Raw genomic sequence first — 5,938 nt, 5'->3', positions numbered from 1 at the left:
ATCCGAGGTCGTTTACAAAATTTAAATTTCAAATTTGAGAAATTCAAACGCAATTTTCGATGACAAGATGATTTCAAATAAAAAAGTTATCAACTACAAAGTTTCATAACTTTTTGAGATCTACAAATTTCATTTTTGCTGTTTGTCCATCCGAGGTCATTTAAAAAATTCAAATTTCAAATTTTTTAAAATTCAAATGTAGTTTTCCTTGACAAGATGATTTCAAATTAAAAAGTTGTCAACTACATAGTTTCATAACTTTCCGAGATCTACAGCTTCTATTTTGATCATTTATTCATCCAACATAGTGGTAGTAATATTGTTCACAAATGTTACATATCCCTCTTATTGTTTATGAAACTATAAGAGAGATGTAAATTTTGTGAACAATGTTATTACCACTTTATCGGATAAAGAAATGACCAAAATAAAACTTGTAGATCTTGATAAGTTCTACAACTTCTATATTCATGATTTTTTCATCTGAAATCAAATAGTATTCCAAAATAACGTTTGAAGTTGTTATTTTTTGAAATTCAAAATTCAAATAGATAAAACACGGTCACATGAAAAGATTGATAAAATAATAGTGGTAAGAACACAATAAATTGATAGGGCATGATTTTAGAAATTTTTAGAAAAAAAATCATCAAATTTGAAGTTAGTACGAGGGAGAAGCCCGAGATTAAAAAGAGAAATAAGAGTTATTCAATAATTTTAAATTTTAATTTCAAACAATATTTTCAAGTAGTAAATGATCTCAACTGAAAAAGTTGTCAACTACAAAGTTTCATAACTTTTTGAGATCTACAACTTTTATTTTGATTGTTTCTCCATCCGAGGTCGTTTACAAAATTTGAATTTTAGTGCTTAATTTTTAATACTCGGCGTTTATTTGTAGAGGCACTTCAATATTAAGCCACGGATTTATAGGGGCGGCTGGATATAGAGCCGCCTCTACAAATCGGGCCATTTGTAGGGGCGGCCGATAATACCGTCCGCCCCTATAAATTTATTTGTAAGGGCGGATCATTTGACAACCATTTGTAGGGGCGGCTCAATATAGAGCCGCTCCTATAAAGAAAGCAAGACGTTGCTACAAATCGCTTTTGTAGTAGCTGAGGTAGGTGCACGGGAAGGGCTGCAACTGGCATGGGAACGCATGCTAGATTGCCGCGATGTCCACGTCAGAGCAGCGGATGGGCGTTACCTGGCATTTATCCAGGTTTGTTTGAAGCCCCGACGCACCCGCAAAAAGGTGTAGGATTTCCTTGATGCAGGTAAAATCTTGAGGGTTTGGCAAGAGGAACACGACGAGGTCATCAGCATAGACCGAAGCTCTGAACTTGATCACGTTCCCCGGCAGCGGGGTGAGCACCCCACGGCGATCAGCCTCCGCGATTAGCGCATTGAGGACCTCCATGACAATTACGAAGAGCAGCGGCGACAACGGGTCTCCTTGGCGGAGGCCACCCGCATGACGTATTCTGCGTCCCGGGCGGCCGTTGACGAGCACCTTCGTGCTTGCCGATCCCAGCAAGGCCGACAGCCAGTCCCGCCATCTAACCGGGAACCCAGCGTGCTCCAGCACTTCCAAAAGGAAAGGCCAGGCCACGGAGTCAAAGGCCTTGGCCAGATCAATCTTGAGGAGCACCGAGGGGCAGCGCCTGCTATGCAGCCATCTACAGGTAAGCTGCACTGATCTGAAGTTTTCATGTATTTGTCTCCCACGGATGAAGGCCGACTGGTTCATGCGCACCAGCTCGTGCATTCTAGGAGCGACACGCATTGCGAGCCCTTTTGAGAACAGCTTGCCGATGGAATGCACAAGGCTGATCGGCCTGTAGTCTCTGAGGCCTGCTGGGGAGTCCGTCTTCTTTAGCAGAACCATCATCGCCTCGTTTAGGAGGTGGAGGCTCCTGCAGTCCAGTTCCCAGATCGACTGGAAAACCTTGACGACATCCGGCGAGACGATTTCCCAGGCAGCCTTGAGGAACCCCCCACTGAAGCCGTCCGGGCCCGGGGCGCGGTCCGAGGGAGAGTCCCTAACGATTCTCGTGATCTCATCAACAGAGAACGGCAGAGCTTGATCGTCCAGGTCCAGGGTGGGAAGGTGCAGTTGCGACAGATCTATTGTGTGTTCCCGGTTGAACGGTGTCCCGAGAATGCTGCTGTAGTAGTCATAGACCAGATTCGCTTTCGCTTCGTCCTCTGTAAACATCTGCCCATTGTGGTGTACAGCAGCGACAAAGTTCTTCCGACGGCGATGACAAGCCTGGAGATGGAAAAAGCGCGTGCTAGCGTCTCCCTCTCTAAGGAACCGTGTTCGGGCACGCTGTCTCGCGATATGGAACCGTGTCTTGGCCTTCAGTTCCCGCCTGAGGACGATCTCGTCCTGCGATAGCTGCCGGGACCAAGGTTTTTTTTTTATGGGCCGAAATTCACGGAAATTTTCGAAATTTCTGTTTCCACAGGGTCCGATAAAATTTGACATTGGCCAAAATTTTTCTTTTTTTCCTGCTTCCACACAGACAACCCAAATTCAGCTGTGCGACAATCCCACACTATAATGTTTTATTTTTGTTTTTATCTGTGAACAAGTGATATTTAATAGCTTAGGAATAGTTTCAAGTCAAATTCTACGGAATTTTTTCAAAACAATTTGAATTTTTTTTGAATTTGGTCCGATATTTCCGATATATCTTGCTTATCCTATTTATCCATGATCTCCGATAAATTTTTATTTTCGATAATGAAAACCTTGGCCGGGACTCCTGTGCCACATCAAGTTCGTAGATCACCACTCTCGCGGCGGCGAGCTGTAGCCTGATAGTTCCCACGTTGGAAGCATTCCAGCTCTGGAGAGACCTCGCAACATATCCAAGCTTGTGGTCGAGGGAACGACAAGTTATGTACATCTTCGTCCACTTTTTCAGGCTGTCAATTGAGAATGAAAATGATCCTCCGGACATAGAGTCATAGATTATGATGGCCTAAGTTATGGAATGAAAAGCAAGTTTCAGCTGTGTGTAATACAATGCTCACTATTGTTGCAGGCGTACCTCAAATACCACTAGATGCCTGAACCTGACATCCTACAACTACCTCGGTTTTGCTGCAGCAGATGAGTACTGCATTCCACGCGCGTTGTCGAGTCTCTCAAGAAATACTCAGCAAGCACCTGCGGTGCTCGTGTCGAGGGCGGTACGATTGACATTATCATCCACATGCATATTTATATATTTTATTAACTTTTTATTTAGGAACAGACTAGTAAAAAGCTGATCCCCTTTCATCTGGTAACAGGCACAACCAAGCTTCACACTGAGCTGGAGGAGCTGGTTGCACGTTTTGTTGGAAAGCCTGCTGCTGTCCTATTTGGCATGGGCTACCTAATTGGAAAGGTTTGTTCAAATGCTTATATATTGTCAAATGTCTGAATTATCAGCCCGGGTGGGCTCCGCTTAGGCCACGGTTGGGCCAGCTGGGCTGACCCTGGGCATTAGGCCCATGATATATATCCACTTAACTAATATTGTGACCAGACGCAGAGGTGATTACTACTCTCTAGGTTCTAAATTGTAAGTCGGCTTTTGTTACACAGTTTTTATATGTATGTAGAAAAGTAAGAACGACTTCGTCTAAAAAAAAAAGTAAGAATGACTTACAATTTGAAATAGAGGGAGTATATTTACTATGCATATGGCTAAAATGAGAGGTGGTTACATTTTCCCCCCTTTTTGTGATATTCTAGGGTGGGCTGATAATTAGTGACTCTCTGAACCACAACTCAATTGTCAGTGGCGCAAGAGGATCTGATGCAACTGTTAGGGTTTTCCAGCATAACTGTAAGCTGCTTTGCCTCTGAACAATGCATAGCAGTCTTTGGTCTCTGTTGTTCATGTGAATTATCATTGTAAATGTACTCTTGCAGCCCCTGCTCATCTGGAAAAGGTCCTGAGAGAGCAGGTAGCTGGTGGTCAGCCACGGACACGCAGAGCATGGAAGAAGGTCATTGTCATTGTTGAGGTTGTCTACAGCTTGGAAGGGGAGCTGTGTAAACTCCCTGAAATCATAGCTGTTTGCAAGAAATACAAGGTCTGGAGAATTTTTCTTGTAGTTCTCATTGAAATTTTGGCAAATAATTTTTTTTCTTTACTATTCTTTGTCCGGCGACACAAAATAGTCATCCATTTACTCCTTGTTCTGTCAAATTAACAGGCTTACACGTATCTGGATGAGGCCCATAGCTTTGGTGCTGTTGGGCGGTCTGGCCGGGGTGTTTGTGAACTCCTTGGGGTTGACCCAGCTGATGTAGACATAATGATGGGTACTTTCACCAAGTCTTTTGGATCATGTGGTGGATATATTGCTGCATCAAAGGTGTATACTACTGAAAGCAAGCATATTAGAACTGTAGCACTAGCACCTGGTAAGACTGCGTTGAAGATTGGCTAATTCTTCTTCTGCTACAACTTTCAGGATATAATTCAGCACCTGAAGCAGAGTTGTCCAGCTCATCTGTATGCTACTTCCATGTCACCGCCAGCAGTGCAACAAGTTATCTCTGCTATTAAAGTTATCCTTGGGGAGGATGGCTCCAACAGAGGTACTAAACGAGCTTTCTTAACGCATTTCGTTTTCCCTTTTCATTTGCAGCTGTGTTTCACTATAATGTTCAACTGAATAATTCCTTGTTTTCCCCTTGTGATATGTTGAAGGTGTCCAAAAACTTGCGTGCATCCGTGAAAGCAGTAATTTCTTCAGGTCAGAGCTCAAGAAGATGGGGTTTGAGGTTCTTGGTGACAATGACTCTCCTGTCATGCCTATAATGCTCTACAATCCGGCTAAGATTCCTGCATTTCCTAAGGAGTGTTTTAGACAAAAGGTTAGTGCGTGATAGAGTGTATCCGGAGATTCTGAAGATCCAAATAGCACTGTGCTTTATTTTGGTATAGTTTTCTTTCAGAATGACATTGTGGTGCTAATAGCAATATAATCTGCATGTATGTAGTCCATATCCATCACTATTTGCGCCATCGGTTTCATTCTTCCTATTTGTCATGCAAGTGATAACAACAACTTGTGTTGCAGGTTGCTGTTATTACTGTGGCATTTCCTGTGACACCCCTTCTTCTTGCAAGAGCACGTATCTGCATTTCTGCTTCACACACTAGGGAAGACCTGATGAAAGCTCTTGATGTGAGTGTTTTTTTATGCATAAATACTTCATTATACTCTAACTACAGCCAAACTGACGTGTTTCTTGTTTGTGCAACCCACTTTCAGGTTATCAGCAGAGTCGGTGATCTTGTGGGCATCAAATATTTCCCTGCAGAACCACCAAAGATTGCCGAAGCTGATGCTGAAATTACCTCATGACCATGAGGAGTGATTTAAGTCCCTTTTTAAGTCATCAATAAATCATTATGGAAACAAACACGCATTGAACAGTTTCATTGGGATCTTGTGGATATACACGAGAGTCCAGATCCGTCGTATTAGCAGAATACTTGTTTATTGATTGTACAATTATATCCTTCGAAATGTGTGTAACTGGTTCAAGTTCACTTCTGTTGTTAATCTATTCAAGATATGTGCATTACTGGGATTTTCTACAGGCATGCCATGGACAACTACTAAGGCCAGTTGCTTTCCTTATTTTTCGTATCACTCTCGGTGAAGAGAATGGCTTCGGTACTCTTTTTTTCTTAAAAAAAAAGAACAAAGAACAAATCTTAAAGCAACATTGTAAATGATACAGTACCAAGCGAATGTATTTGAATTTGTTTTCATCATCTTTCAACATATATACGAGCTCGGTGAGCATATTGATGGATATTTAACGCTGTCACGAAAAGAATAGGCTCCGCCAATCCCATAGCACTTCGTGACTTTTTTTTAGAAAAATTATTTCCGTAACTTTCTTTGTTTGAAA

At 42.3% G+C, this 5,938-nt stretch overlaps 1 pseudogene; it reads left to right on the top strand.

Annotated features, from left to right (window-relative positions):
• The first annotated feature begins 2,910 nt into the window (after positions 1–2,910).
• LOC136489030 (long chain base biosynthesis protein 2a-like) lies at positions 2,911–5,382 on the top strand (annotated as a pseudogene).
• Positions 5,383–5,938: the final 556 nt, after the last annotated feature.

Source organism: Miscanthus floridulus, chromosome 10 (assembly GCF_019320115.1).
Source record: "Miscanthus floridulus cultivar M001 chromosome 10, ASM1932011v1, whole genome shotgun sequence".
Classification (NCBI taxonomy): Eukaryota; Viridiplantae; Streptophyta; class Magnoliopsida; order Poales; family Poaceae; genus Miscanthus; species Miscanthus floridulus.
This window is presented reverse-complemented; position numbering and strand designations above follow the sequence as displayed.